Genomic DNA, 15282 nt, shown 5'->3' on the forward strand with positions numbered 1-15282 from the left:
CTGTATGATGCCAGGAGTGGTATACCTTATGGTATGTAGGCGAGTGTGATATACCTTATGTTCGGGTATGTAGGCTGAGTGTTATATACCTTTATGTAATATGAGGCGAGTGTTATATTACCTTATGGTATATAGGCAAGTGTGATATACCTTATCCGGTATATAGGCAAGTGTGATATATACCTTATCCGGTATGATAGGGCAAGTGTTATATACCTTATGGTATATAGGCGAGTGTGATATACCTTATGGTATGTAGGGCAAAGTGTGATATTTACCTTATGTATGTAGGCAAGTGTTAAATACCTTATGGTATGGGGAAAGTGTGATATATACCTTGTATGGTATATATGGTATGGAGGCAGTGTGTTATATACCTTATCCGGTATATAGGCGAGTGTGATATACCTTATCCGGTATATAGGGGAGTGTGATATACCTTATCCGGTATATAGGGGAGTGTGATATACCTTATCCGGTATATAGGGGAGTGTGATATACCTTATCCGGTATATAGGGGAGTGTGATATACCTTATCCGGTATATAGGGGAGTGTGATATACCTTATTGGTATGAATAGGCGAGTGTTATATACCTTTTATGGTATGCAGGCAAGTGTTATATACCTTATGGTATGTAGGCGAGTGTTATATTACCTTATGGTATGAGGCAAGTGTTATATACCTTATGGTATGGTAGGCAAGTGTTATATACCTTATGGTATGTAGGCGAGGTAGTGTTATATACCTTATATGGTATGTAGGCAAGTGTTATATACCTTATGGTATATGTAGGCGAGTGTTATATACCTTATGGTATGTAGGCAAGTGTTATATACCTTATGGAATGTAGGCAAGTGTTATATACCTTATGGTATGTAGGCGAATGTTATATACCTTATTGGTATGTAGGCGAGGTGTTATATACCTTTAATGGTATGTAGGCGAGTGTTATATACCTTATGGTATGTAGGCAAGTGTTATATACCTTATTGGAATTATGAGGCAAGTGTTATATACAACTGTATGGTATTTGAGGCAGAAGTGTTATATACCTATATATGTATTATAGGCGAGTAGTTGATATACCTTATGCGGTATATAGGCGAGTGTCGATATACCTTATTTGCGGTATATATAGGCGAGTGTTATATACCTTATGCGGTATAGTAGGCGAGTGTGATATATAGCCTTATGCGGTATATAGGCGAGTGTGATATACCTTAGATGCGGTATATAGGCAAGTGTTGATATATACCTAAATGGTATGTAGGCGAGTGTGTATATATACCTATTATGGTATGATAGGCAAGTGTTATGTACCTTCTGGTATAAGTGTATATAGGCGAGTGTGTAATATACCTTATGGTATATAGGCGAGCAAGTGTTATATACCTTAATCGCGGTATATAGGCGAGTGTTATATACCTTATGCGGTATATTAGGCGATGTGTGATATACCAGCTTATGCGGTATATAGGCAAGTGTTGATATACCTTATGGTATATGAGGCTAGTGTTATATACCTTATGCGGTATAGTAGGCGAGTGTGATATACCTTATGCGGTATATAGGCGAGTGTGATATATACCTTATGCGGGTATATAGGCGAGTGTGATATACCTTAATTTCGGTATATAGGCGAGTGAGTCTGTAATATACCTTATGGTATATAGGCGAGTGTTATATACCTTATGCGGTATATAGGCGAGTGTGATATACCTTATGCCGGTATAGAGGCGAGTGTGATATATATACCGGTATGAGGCATGGAGTGTTACTATACCTTATCCGGTATGATAGGCGAGTGTGATATACCTTATGCGGTATATAGGCGAGTGGGTGATATACCTGTATGTTCGGTATAATAGGCGAGTGTGTTATATACCTTATGCGGTATATAGGCAAGTGTGATATACCTTATGCGGTATAAGGCGAGTGTGAATATACTATGATGGTATATAGGGGCGAGTGTGATATACCTTTTTATGGTATTTAGGCGAGTGTGATATACTTATACGGTGTATAGGCAGAGTGTGATCTACAGTATATGGGCGCAAGTGTGATATACCATATGGTATATAGGCGAGTGTGTGATATATTATGCGTCTTATATACCTTATGCGGTATAATAGGCGAGTGTGATATACCTTTATGCGGTATATAGGCGAGTGTGTTATACCTAATGCTTGTATATAGGCGAGTGTGATGTATTATATGCGGTATATAGGCGAGTGTGTTATATACCTTATGCGGTATATAGGCGAGTGTGATATACTTATAAAGGTATGCGGTATTATAGGCGAAGTTGTGATCATACCTTATGCGGTATATTGTTTGCGAGTGTGTTATATACCTTATGCGGGGTATATAGGCCGATGTGTGATTATACCTAATATGGTATATAGGCGAGTGTGATATATACCTTGCGGTATTATAGGCGAGTGTGATATACCTAGGTATGAGGTATGTTAGGAGAGTGTTGATATACCTTATGCGGTATATATAGGCGAGTGTTATATACCTAATGCGGTATATAGGCGAGTGTTGATGTACATAATTCGGTATATAAGCGAGTGTGTGATTGTACCTAAATGCGGTATATAGGCGAGTGTTGATATTACCTAATTGCGGTATTTAGAGACTTTTTGTGTGATCTACCTAATGCGGTATTTAGGCGAGTGTTGATGTACATAATGCGGTTATATAGGCGAGTGTGATTATACTAATTCGGTTATAGAGGAGAGTGAGATAATCACCTAATGCGGTATATATAGACGAGAGTGTGATCTACCTAATGCGGTTATATAGTAGGCGAATGTGATGGTACCTTAATTTTGGTATATAGGCGAGTTTGATCTAACCTAATGCGGTATATAGGCGAGTGTGATGTAGAAATACCTTATATGCGGTTATAAATGACGAGTGTGGATAGAACCTTATTTGGTATATAGACGAAGTTTGATGTACATAAAGCGGTATATAGGCGAGCCCCATTATACCTCTAATCTGAATTAAACGAGTGTGATGTACTCTAATGCGGTTATAAATAGGCGAGTGTGATATACCTGATGCGGTATTGTATGCGAGTGTTATATACCTATATGCGATGTAATGCGGTATATACGATATACATAAATGAATGCGGTATATAGATGCGATGATATTACCTGATGCGGTATATATGCGAAGTGTGATATATATGCGGTATATACGAGTGTGATGTACATAAATGCGGTATATAAATGAAGTGTGGATCCCTAAATACATAATGCGGTATATAGGCGAGTGTGATGTACCCTTATGATTTAATGCGAGGTATATAGGCGAGTGTGTGTCATGAATATACTAATACCTGCGGTAATATAGGCGAGTGTGATAGTACCATAATGCGGTATATAACGAGTGTGATGTACCTTTTAATGCTGAATATAGGAGAGTGTGATGTACATAATGCGGTATATAGGCGAGTGTGATGTACCATAATGCGGTATATAGGCGCGGAGATGTGATGCGGTATATAGGCGAGTGTGATGTACAAATTTAATGCGGTATATAGGCGAGTGTGATGTACATAATGCGGTATATAGGCGAGTTGTGTGATGTACATAATGCGGTATATAGGCGAGTTGTGATGTACATAATGCGGTATATAGGCGAGTGTGATGTACATAATGCGGTATATAGGCCGAGTGTGATATACATAATGCGGTATAATAGGCGAGTGTGATGTACATAATGCTGGTATATAGGCGAGTGTGATGTACATAATGCGGTATATAGGCGAGTGTGATGTACATAATGCGGTATATAGGCGAGTGTGATGTACATAATGCGGTATATAGGCGAGTGTGATGTACATAATGCGGTATATAGGCGAGTGTGATGTACCTAATGCGGTATATAGGCGAGTGTGATATACCTAATGCGGTATATAGGCGAGTGTGATGTACATAATGCGGTATATAGGCGAGTGTGATATACCTAATGCGGTATATAGGCGAGTGTGATATACCTAATGCGGTATATAGGCGAGTGTGATGTACCTAATGCGGTATATAGGCGAGTGTGATATACATAATGCGGTATATAGGCGAGTGTGATATACCTAATTTGGTATATAGGCGAGTGTGATGTACATAATGCGGTATATAGGCGAGTGTGATGTACCTAATGCGGTATATAGGCGAGTGTGATGTACCTAATGCGGTATATAGGCGAGTGTGATGTACCTAATGCGGTATATAGGCGAGTGTGATGTACATAATGCGGTATATAGGCGAGTGTGATGTACATAATGCGGTATATAGGCGAGTGTGATATACCATAATGCGGTATATAGGCGAGTGTGATATACCATTATGCGGTATATAGGCGAGTGTGATATACCTATTATCGCGGTATATAGGCGAGTGTGATGTACCATAATTCGGTTATATATAGGCGAGTCGTGATAGTACATATTTTCGGTATATAGGAGAGTGTGATGTACCAAAATGCGGTATATGAGGCGAGTGTGATGTACCTAATTTTGTATATAGGCGAGTGTGATGTACCTTAATAGCGGTATATAGGCGAGTTGTGATGTACTTTTTTTTGGTATATATCCGAGTGTGATGTACTATTGGCGGTACAATAGGCGATGTGATATACATTTTTTGAGTAGTTAGGCGAGTGTGATGTACATTATGCGGTATATAGGCGAGTGTGATAGTACATAATGCGGTATAAAGGCGAGTGCGATATACCTTATCCGAATATATAGGCGAGTGTGATGTACCTTATGCGGTATATAAGGCGAGTGTGATGTACGCTGTGTGAGTACATAATGCGGTATATAGGCGAGTGTGATATACCACCTAATTTAGGTATATAGGCGAGTGTGATATACCATAATTTGGTATATAGGCGAGTGTGATGTACCTAGATGCGGTATATATGCGAGTGTGATGTACCTTAATGCGGTATATAGGCGAGTGTGATGTACATAATGCGGGTAATATAGGCGAGTGTGATGTACATATGCGGGTATATAGGCGAGTGTGATTGTACATAATGAGGTATGAATAAAGCGAGTGTGATGTACCTAATGCCGGTATATAGGCGAGTGTGATGTACTTATATTGCGGTATATAGGCGAGTGTGATGTACATAATGCGGTATATAGGCGAGTGTGATGTACCTAATGCGGTATATAGGCGAGTGTGATGTACATAATGCGGTATATAGGCGAGTGTGATGTACCTGATGCGGTATATAGGCGAGTGTGATGTACATAATGCGGTATATAGGCGAGTGTGATGTACCTTATGCGGTATATAGGCGAGTGTGATGTACATAATGCGGTATATAGGCGAGTGTGATGTACCTAATGCGGTATATAGGCGAGTGTGATGTACATAATGCGGTATATAGGCGAGTGTGATGTACCTAATGCGGTATATAGGCGAGTGTGATGTACATAATGCGGTATATAGGCGAGTGTGATGTACCTAATGCGGTATATAGGCGAGTGTGATGTACATAATGCGGTATATAGGCGAGTGTGATGTACCTAATGCGGTATATAGGCGAGTGTGATGTACCTAATGCGGTATATAGGCGAGTGTGATGTACCTAATGCGGTATATAGGCGAGTGTGATGTACATAATGCGGTATATAGGCGAGTGTGATGTACCTAATGCGGTATATAGGCGAGTGTGATGTACATAATGCGGTATATAGGCGAGTGTGATGTACCTAATGCGGTATATAGGCGAGTGTGATGTACATAATGCGGTATATAGGCGAGTGTGATGTACCTAATGCGGTATATAGGCGAGTGTGATGTACATAATGCGGTATATAGGCGAGTGTGATGTACATAATGCGGTATATAGGCGAGTGTGATGTACATAATGCGGTATATAGGCGAGTGTGATATACCTAATTTGGTATATAGGCGAGTGTGATATACCTAATGCGGAATATAGGCGAGTGTGATATACCTAATTTGGTATATAGGCGAGTGTGATGTACCTAATGCGGTATATAGGCGAGTGTGATATACCTAATGCGGTATATAGGCGAGTTGGTATATAGGCGAGTGTGATATACCTAATGCGGTATATAGGCGAGTGTGATATACCTAATTTGGTATATAGGCGAGTGTGATGTACCTAATGCGGTATATAGGCGAGTGTGATGTACCTAATGCGGTATATAGGCGAGTGTGATGTACCTAATTTGGTATATAGGCGAGTGTGATGTACCTAATGCGGTATATAGGCGAGTGTGATAGTACATAATTTGGTATATAGGCGAGTGTGATATACCCTAATTTGGTATATAGGCGAGTGTGATATACCTAATTGCGGTATATAGGCGAGTGTGATGTACCTAATGCGGTATATAGGCGAGTGTGATGTACATAATGCGGTATATAGGCGAGTGTGATGTACCTAATGCGGTATATAGGCGAGTGTGATATACCTAATTTGGTATATAGGCGAGTGTGATATACCTAATTTGGTATATAGGCGAGTGTGATGTACCTAATGCGGTATATAGGCGAGTGTGATATACCTAATTTGGTATATAGGCGAGTGTGATGTACCTAATGCGGTATATAGGCGAGTGTGATATACCTAATTTGGTATATAGGCGAGTGTGATGTACCTAATGCGGTATATAGGCGAGTGTGATATACCTAATTTGGTATATAGGCGAGTGTGATATACCTAATTTGGTATATAGGCGAGTGTGATATACCTAATGCGGTATATAGGCGAGTGTGATGTACATATATGTTGTATATAGGCGAGTGTGATATTACCTTATTGTGGTATATATGCGAGCGTGATGTACCTAATTTTGGTATATAGGCGAGTGAGATGATACCTAATTTGGTAAATTAGGCCGAGCGTGAGATATACCTAATTTGTATATAGGCGAGAGTGTGATATACATAATGCGGTATATAGGCGAGTGTGATATACCTAATTTGGTATATAGGCTAGTGTGATGTACATAATGCGGTATATAGGCGAGTGTGATGTACCTTATGTTGTATATAGGCGAGTGTGATATACCTAATTTGGTATATAGGCGAGTGTGAGCTACCTAATGCGGTATATAGGCGAGTGTGATATACCTAATTTGGTATATAGGCGAGTGTGATATACCTAATGCGGTATATAGGCGAGTGTGATGTACCTAATGCGGTATATAGGCGAGTGTGATATACCTAATTTGGTATATAGGCGAGTGTGATATACCTAATGTAAATATATATAGGCGAGTGTGATTATACCTAATGCGGTATATAGGCGAGTATATACCTTAATGCGGCGAGTGTGATATACCTGTAATTTGGTATATAGGCGAGTGATTTGAATACCTATGGTTGATGGTATATAAATAGGCGAATGAGATATACCTAAATTGGTATATGGCGAGTAGGCGAGTGTGATGTACCTAATGTTGTATATTGGTAAAGATGTGATATACCTCACTAATGCGGTATATATGCGAGTATTTTTGTATCAAATGACCATCAATTATAGGCCCACGTGTATTTTTGCATGTGAGTCCTATATACAGCGGTACAGAAAACTTGAATCTGAAGAGGTTAGATACGATGTTCATGTAACACGATGGTAAGAATATGTTTCTAAGTCACGAGGTTAGGTTGTAAGAATACTGAGTATACTCGAGTAGTACTGACGTCCCTACAACACGAGGTTAGGAATACTGTCCTAAACACAGTATCTACAACACGAGGTTAGAATACTGATACGAGGATCGACAGAGTTAGGGAATACTAGTCCTACAACACGAGGTTAGAATACTGAGTCCTACAACACGAGGTTAGAATACTGAGTCCTACAACACGAGGTTAGAATACTGAGTTCTACAACACGAGGTTAGAATACTGAGTTCTACAACACGAGGTTAGAATACTGAGTCCTACAACACGAGGTTAGAATACTGAGTCCTACAACACGAGGTAGATACTAGAATACTGACTGAGTCCTACAACACGAGGTTAGAATACTGAGTCCTACAACACGAGGTTAGAATACTGAGTCCTACAACACGAGGTTAGAATACTGAGTCCTACAACACGAGGTAAGGATACTGAGTCCTACAACACGAGGTAAGGATACTGAGTCCTACAACCCGAGGTTAGAACACTGAGTTCTACATCACGAGGTTAAAATACTGAGTTCTACAACACGAGGTTTGAATACTTAGTTAGAATACTGAGTCCTACAACACGAGGTTAGAATACTGAGTTCTACAACACGAGGTTAGAATACTGAGTCCTACAACACGAGGTTAGAATACTGAGTCCTACAACACGAGGTTAGAATACTGAGTCCTACAACACGAGGTTAGAATACTGAGTCCTACAACACGAGGTTAGAATACTGAGTTCTACAACACGAGGTTAGAATACTGAGTTCTACAACACGAGGTTAGAATACTGAGTTCTACAACACGAGGTAGAATACTGAGTTCTACAACACGAGGTTAGAATACTGAGTTCTACAACACGAGGTTAGAATACTGAGTTCTACAACACGAGGTTAGAATACTGAGTTCTACAACACGAGGTTAGAATACTGAGTTCCTACAACACGAGGTTAGAAATACTGAGTTCTACAACACGAGGTTAGAATACTGAGTTCTACAACACGAGGTTAGAATACTGAGTCCTACAACACGAGGTTAGAATACTGAGTCCTACAACACGAGGTTAGAATACTGAGTTCTACAACACGAGGTAAGAATACTGAGTTCTACAACACGAGGTTAGAATACTGAGTTCTACAACACGAGGTTAGAATACTGAGTTCTACAACACGAGGTTAGAATACTGAGTTCTACAACACGAGGTTAGAATACTGAGTTCTACAACACGAGGTTAGAATACTGAGTTCTACAACACGAGGTTAGAATACTGAGTTCTACAACACGAGGTTAGAATACTGAGTTCTACAACACGAGGTTTGAATACTTAGTTAGAATACTGAGTCCTACAACACGAGGTTAGAATACTGAGTTCTACAACACGAGGTTAGAATACTGAGTTCTACAACACGAGGTTAGAATACTGAGTTCTACAACACGAGGTTAGAATACTGAGTTCTACAACACGAGGTTAGAATACTGAGTTCTACAACACGAGGTTAGAATACTGAGTTCTACAACACGAGGTTAGAATACTGAGTTCTACAACACGAGGTTAGAATACTGAGTTCTACAACACGAGGTTAGAATACTGAGTTCTACAACACGAGGTTAGAATACTGAGTTCTACAACACGAGGTTAGAATACTGAGTTCTACAACACGAGGTTAGAATACTGAGTTCTACAACACGAGGTTAGAATACTGATTTCTACAACACGAGGTTAGAATACTGAGTTCTACAACACGAGGTTAGAATACTGAGTTCTACAACACGAGGCTAGAATACTGATTTCTACAACACGAGGTTAGAATACTGAGTTCTATTACACGAGGTTAGAATACTGAGTTCTACAACACGAGGTTAGAATACTGAGTTCTACAACACGAGGTTAGAATACTGAGTTCTACAACACGAGGTTAGAATACTGAGTTCTACAACACGAGGTTAGAATACTGAGTTCTACAACACGAGGTTAGAATACTGAGTTCTACAACACGAGGTTAGAATACTGAGTTCTACAACACGAGGTTAGAATACTGAGTTCTACAACACGAGGTTAGAATACTGAGTTCTACAACACGAGGTTAGAATACTGAGTTCTACAACACGAGGTTAGAATACTGAGTTCTACAACACGAGGTTAGAATACTGAGTTCTACAACACGAGGTTAGAATACTGAGTTCTACAACACGAGGTTAGAATACTGAGTTCTACAACACGAGGTTAGAATACTGAGTTCTACAACACGAGGTTAGAATACTGAGTTCTACAACACACGAGGTTAGAATACCGAATTCTACAACACGAGGTTAGAATACTGAGTTCTACAACACGAGGTTAGAATACTGAGTTCTACAACACGAGGTTAGAATACTGAGTTCTACAACACGAGGTTAGAATACTGAGTTCTACAACACGAGGTTAGAATACTGAGTTCTACAACACGAGGTTAGAATACTGAGTTCTACAACACGAGGTTAGAATACTGAGTTCTACAACACGAGGTTAGAATACTGAGTTCTACAACACGAGGTTAGAATACTGAGTTCTACAACACGAGGTTAGAATACTGAGTTCTACAACACGAGGTTAGAATACTGAGTTCTACAACACGAGGTTAGAATACTGAGTTCTACAACACGAGGTTTGAGGAGTTTAGAATACTGAGTTCTAACAACACGAGGTTAGAATACTGAGTTCTACAACACGAGGTTAGAATACTGAGTCTCTACACACGAGGTTAGAATACTGAGTTCTACAACACGAGGTTAGAATACTGAGTTCTACAACACGAGGTTAGAATACTGAGTTCTACAACCCGAGGTTAGAATACCGAGTTCTACAACACGAGGTTAGAATACTGAGTTCTACAACACGAGGTTTGTTTAGAATACTGAGTTCTACAACACGAGGTTAGAATACTGAGTTCTACAACACGAGGTTAGAATACTGAGTTCTACAACACGAGGTTAGAATACTGAGTTCTACAACACGAGGTTAGAATACTGAGTTCTACAACACGAGGTTAGAATACTGAGTTCTACAACACGAGGTTAGAATACTGAGTTCTACAACACGAGGTTAGAATACTGAGTTCTACAACACGAGGTTAGAATACTGAGTTCTACAACACGAGGTTAGAATACTGAGTTCTACAACACGAGGTTAGAATACTGAGTTCTACAACACGAGGTTAGAATACTGAGTTCTACAACACGAGGTTAGAATACTGAGTTCTACTACACGAGGTTAGAATACTGAGTCATACAACACGAGGTTAGAATACTGAGTTCTACAACACGAGGTTAGAATACTGAGTTCTACAACACGAGGTTAGAATACTGAGTTCTACAACACGAGGTTAGAATACTGAGTTCTACAACACGAGGTTATTAGAATACTGAGTTCTACAATACACACGAGGTTAGAATACTGAGTTCTACAACACGAGGTTAGAATACTGAGTTCTACAACACGAGGTTAGAATACTGAGTTCTACAACACGAGGTTAGAATACTGAGTTCTACAACACGAGGTTAGAATACTGAGTTCTACAACACGAGGTTAGAATACTGAGTTCTACAACACGAGGTTAGAATACTGAGTTCTACAACACGAGGTTAGAATACTGAGTTCTACAACACGAGGTTAGAATACTGAGTTCTACAACACGAGGTTAGAAATACTGAGTTCTACAACACGAGGTTAGAATACTGAGTTCTACACACAGGTGAATACTGAGTTCTACAACACGAGGTTAGAATACTGAGTTCTACAACACGAGGTTAGAATACTGAGTTCTACAACACGAGGTTAGAATACTGAGTTCTACAACACGAGGTTAGAATACTGAGTTCTACAACACGAGGTTAGAATACTGAGTTCTACAACACGAGGTTAGAATACTGAGTTCTACAACACGAGGTTTGAATACTTAGTTAGAATACTGAGTCCTACAACACGAGGTTAGAATACTGAGTTCTACAACACGAGGTTAGAATACCGAGTTCTACAACACGAGGCTAGAATACTGATTTCTACAACACGAGGTTAGAATACTGAGTTCTACAACACGAGGTTAGAATACTGAGTTCTACAACACGAGGTTAGAATACTGAGTTCTACAACACGAGGTTAGAATACTGAGTTCTACAACACGAGGTTAGAATACTGAGTTCTACAACACGAGGTTAGAATACTGAGTTCTACAACACGAGGTTAGAATACTGAGTTCTACAACACGAGGTTAGAATACTGAGTTCTACAACACGAGGTTAAATGAATACTGAGTTCTACAACACGAGGTTAGAATACTGAGTTCTACAACACGAGGTTAGAATACTGAGTTCTACAACACGAGGTTAGAATACTGAGTTCTACAACACGAGGTTAGAATACTGAGTTCTAACAGAGTAGAATACTGAGTTCTACAACACGAGGTTAGAATACTGAGTTCTACAACATTACACACGAGGTTAGAATACTGAGTTCTACAACACGAGGTTAGAATACTGAGTTCTACAACACGAGGTTAGAATACTGAGTTCTACAACACGAGGTTAGAATACTGAGTTCTACAACACGAGGTTAGAATACTGAGTTCTACAACACGAGGTTAGAATACTGAGTTCTACAACACGAGGTTAGAATACTGAGTTCTACAACACGAGGTTAGAATACTGAGTTTACTGATTCTACACGAGGTTAGAATACTGAGTTCTCAAGTTCTACAACACGAGGTTAGAATACTGAGTTCTACAACACGAGGTTAGAATACTGAGTTCTACAACACGAGGTTAGAATACTGAGTTCTACAACACGAGGTTAGAATACTGAGTTCAACGAGTTAGAATACTGAGTTCTACAACACGAGGTTAGAATACTGAGTTCTACAACACGAGGTTAGAATACTGAGTTCTACAACACGAGGTTAGTAATACTGAGTTAATCTGACAACACGAGGTTAGAATACTGAGTTCTACAACACAGTTACGAGCTACACAGTTGAATACTGAGTTCTACAACACGAGGTTAGAATACTGAGTTCTACAACACGAGGTTAGAATACTGAGTTCTACAACACGAGGTTAGAATACTGAGTTCTACAACACGAGGTTAGAATACTGAGTTCTAACAACACGAGGTTAGAATACTGAGTTCTACAACACGAGGTTAGAATACTGAGTCTCTACAACACGAGGTTAGAATACCGAGTTCTACAACACGAGGTTAGAATACTGAGTTCTACAACACGAGGTTAGAATACTGAGTTCTACAACACGAGGTTAGAATACTGAGTTCTACAACACGAGGTTAGAATACTGAGTTCTACAACACGAGGTTAGAATACTGAGTTCTACAACACGAGGTTAGAATACTGAGTTCTACAACACGAGGTTAGAATACTGAGTTCTACAACACGAGGTTAGAATACTGAGTTCTACAACACGAGGTTAGAATACTGAGTTCTACAACACGAGGTTAGAATACTGAGTTCTACAACACGAGGTTAGAATACTGAGTTCTACAACACGAGGTTAGAATACTGAGTTCTACAACACGAGGTTAGAATACTGAGTTCTACAACACGAGGTTAGAATACTGAGTTCTACAACACGAGGTTAGAATACTGAGTTCTACAACACGAGGTTAGAATACTGAGTTCTACAACACAAGGTTAGAATACTGAGTTCTACAACATGATCTACATTACGAGGTTAGAATACTGAGTTTTACAACACAAGGTTAGAATACTGAGTTCTACAACACGAGGTTAGAATACTGAGTTCTACAACACGAGGTTAGAATACTGAGTTCTACAACACGAGGTTAGAATACTGAGTTCTACAACACGAGGTTAGAATACTGAGTTCTACAACACGAGGTTAGAATACTGAGTTCTACAACACGAGGTTAGAATACTGAGTTCTACAACACGAGGTTAGAATACTGAGTTCTACAACACGAGGTTAGAATACTGAGTTCTACAACACGAGGTTAGAATACTGAGTTCTACAACACGAGGTTAGAATACCGAGTTCTACAACACGAGGTTAGAATACTGAGTTCTACAACACGAGGTTAGAATACTGAGTTCTACAACACGAGGTTAGAATACTGAGTTCTACAACACGAGGTTAGAATACTGAGTTCTACAACACGAGGTTAGAATACTGAGTTCTACAACACGAGGTTAGAATACTGAGTTCTACAACACGAGGTTAGAATACTGAGTTCTACAACACGAGGTTAGAATACTGAGTTCTACAACACGAGGTTAGAATACTGAGTTCTACAACACGAGGTTAGAATACTGAGTTCTACAACACGAGGTTAGAATACTGAGTTCTACAACACGAGGTTAGAATACTGAGTTCTACAACACGAGGTTAGAATACTGAGTTCTACAACACGAGGTTAGAATACTGAGTTCTACAACACGAGGTTAGAATACTGAGTTCTACAACACGAGGTTAGAATACTGAGTTCTACAACACAAGGTTAGAATACTGAGTTCTACAACACGAGGTTAGAATACTGAGTTCTACAACACGAGGTTAGAATACTGAGTTCTACAACACGAGGTTAGAATACTGAGTTCTACAACACGAGGTTAGAATACTGAGTTCTACAACACGAGGTTAGAATACTGAGTTCTACAACACGAGGTTAGAATACTGAGTTCTACAACACGAGGTTAGAATACTGAGTTCTACAACACGAGGTTAGAATACTGAGTTCTACAACACGAGGTTAGAATACTGAGTTCTACAACACGAGGTTAGAATACTGAGTTCTACAACACGAGGTTAGAATACTGAGTTCTACAACACGAGGTTAGAATACTGAGTTCTACAACACGAGGTTAGAATACTGAGTTCTACAACACGAGGTTAGAATACTGAGTTCTACAACACGAGGTTAGAATACTGAGTTCTACAACACGAGGTTAGAATACTGAGTTCTACAACACAACACGAGGTTAGAATACTGAGTTCTACAACACGAGGTTAGAATACTGAGTTCTACAACACGAGGTTAGAATACTGAGTTCTACAACACGAGGTTAGAATACTGAGTTCTACAACACGAGGTTAGAATACTGAGTTCTACAACACGAGGTTAGAATACTGAGTTCTACAACACAACACGAGGTTAGAATACTGAGTTCTACAACACGAGGTTAGAATACTGAGTTCTACAACACGAGGTTAGAATACTGAGTTCTACAACACGAGGTTAGAATACTGAGTTCTACAACACGAGGTTAGAATACTGAGTTCTACAACACGAGGTTAGAATACTGAGTTCTACAACACGAGGTTAGAATACTGAGTTCTACAACACGAGGTTAGAATACTGAGTTCTACAACACGAGGTTAGAATACTGAGTTCTACAACACGAGGTTAGAATACTGAGTTCTACAACACGAGGTTAGAATACTGAGTTCTACAACACGAGGTTAGAATACTGAGTTCTACAACACGAGGTTAGAATACTGAGTTCTACAACACGAGGTTAGAATACTGAGTTCTACAACACGAGGTTAGAATACTGAGTTCTACAACACGAGGTTAGAATACTGAGTTCTACAACACGAGGT

This window comes from Argopecten irradians, chromosome 1 (assembly GCF_041381155.1).
Source record: "Argopecten irradians isolate NY chromosome 1, Ai_NY, whole genome shotgun sequence".
Taxonomy (NCBI): Eukaryota; Metazoa; Mollusca; class Bivalvia; order Pectinida; family Pectinidae; genus Argopecten; species Argopecten irradians.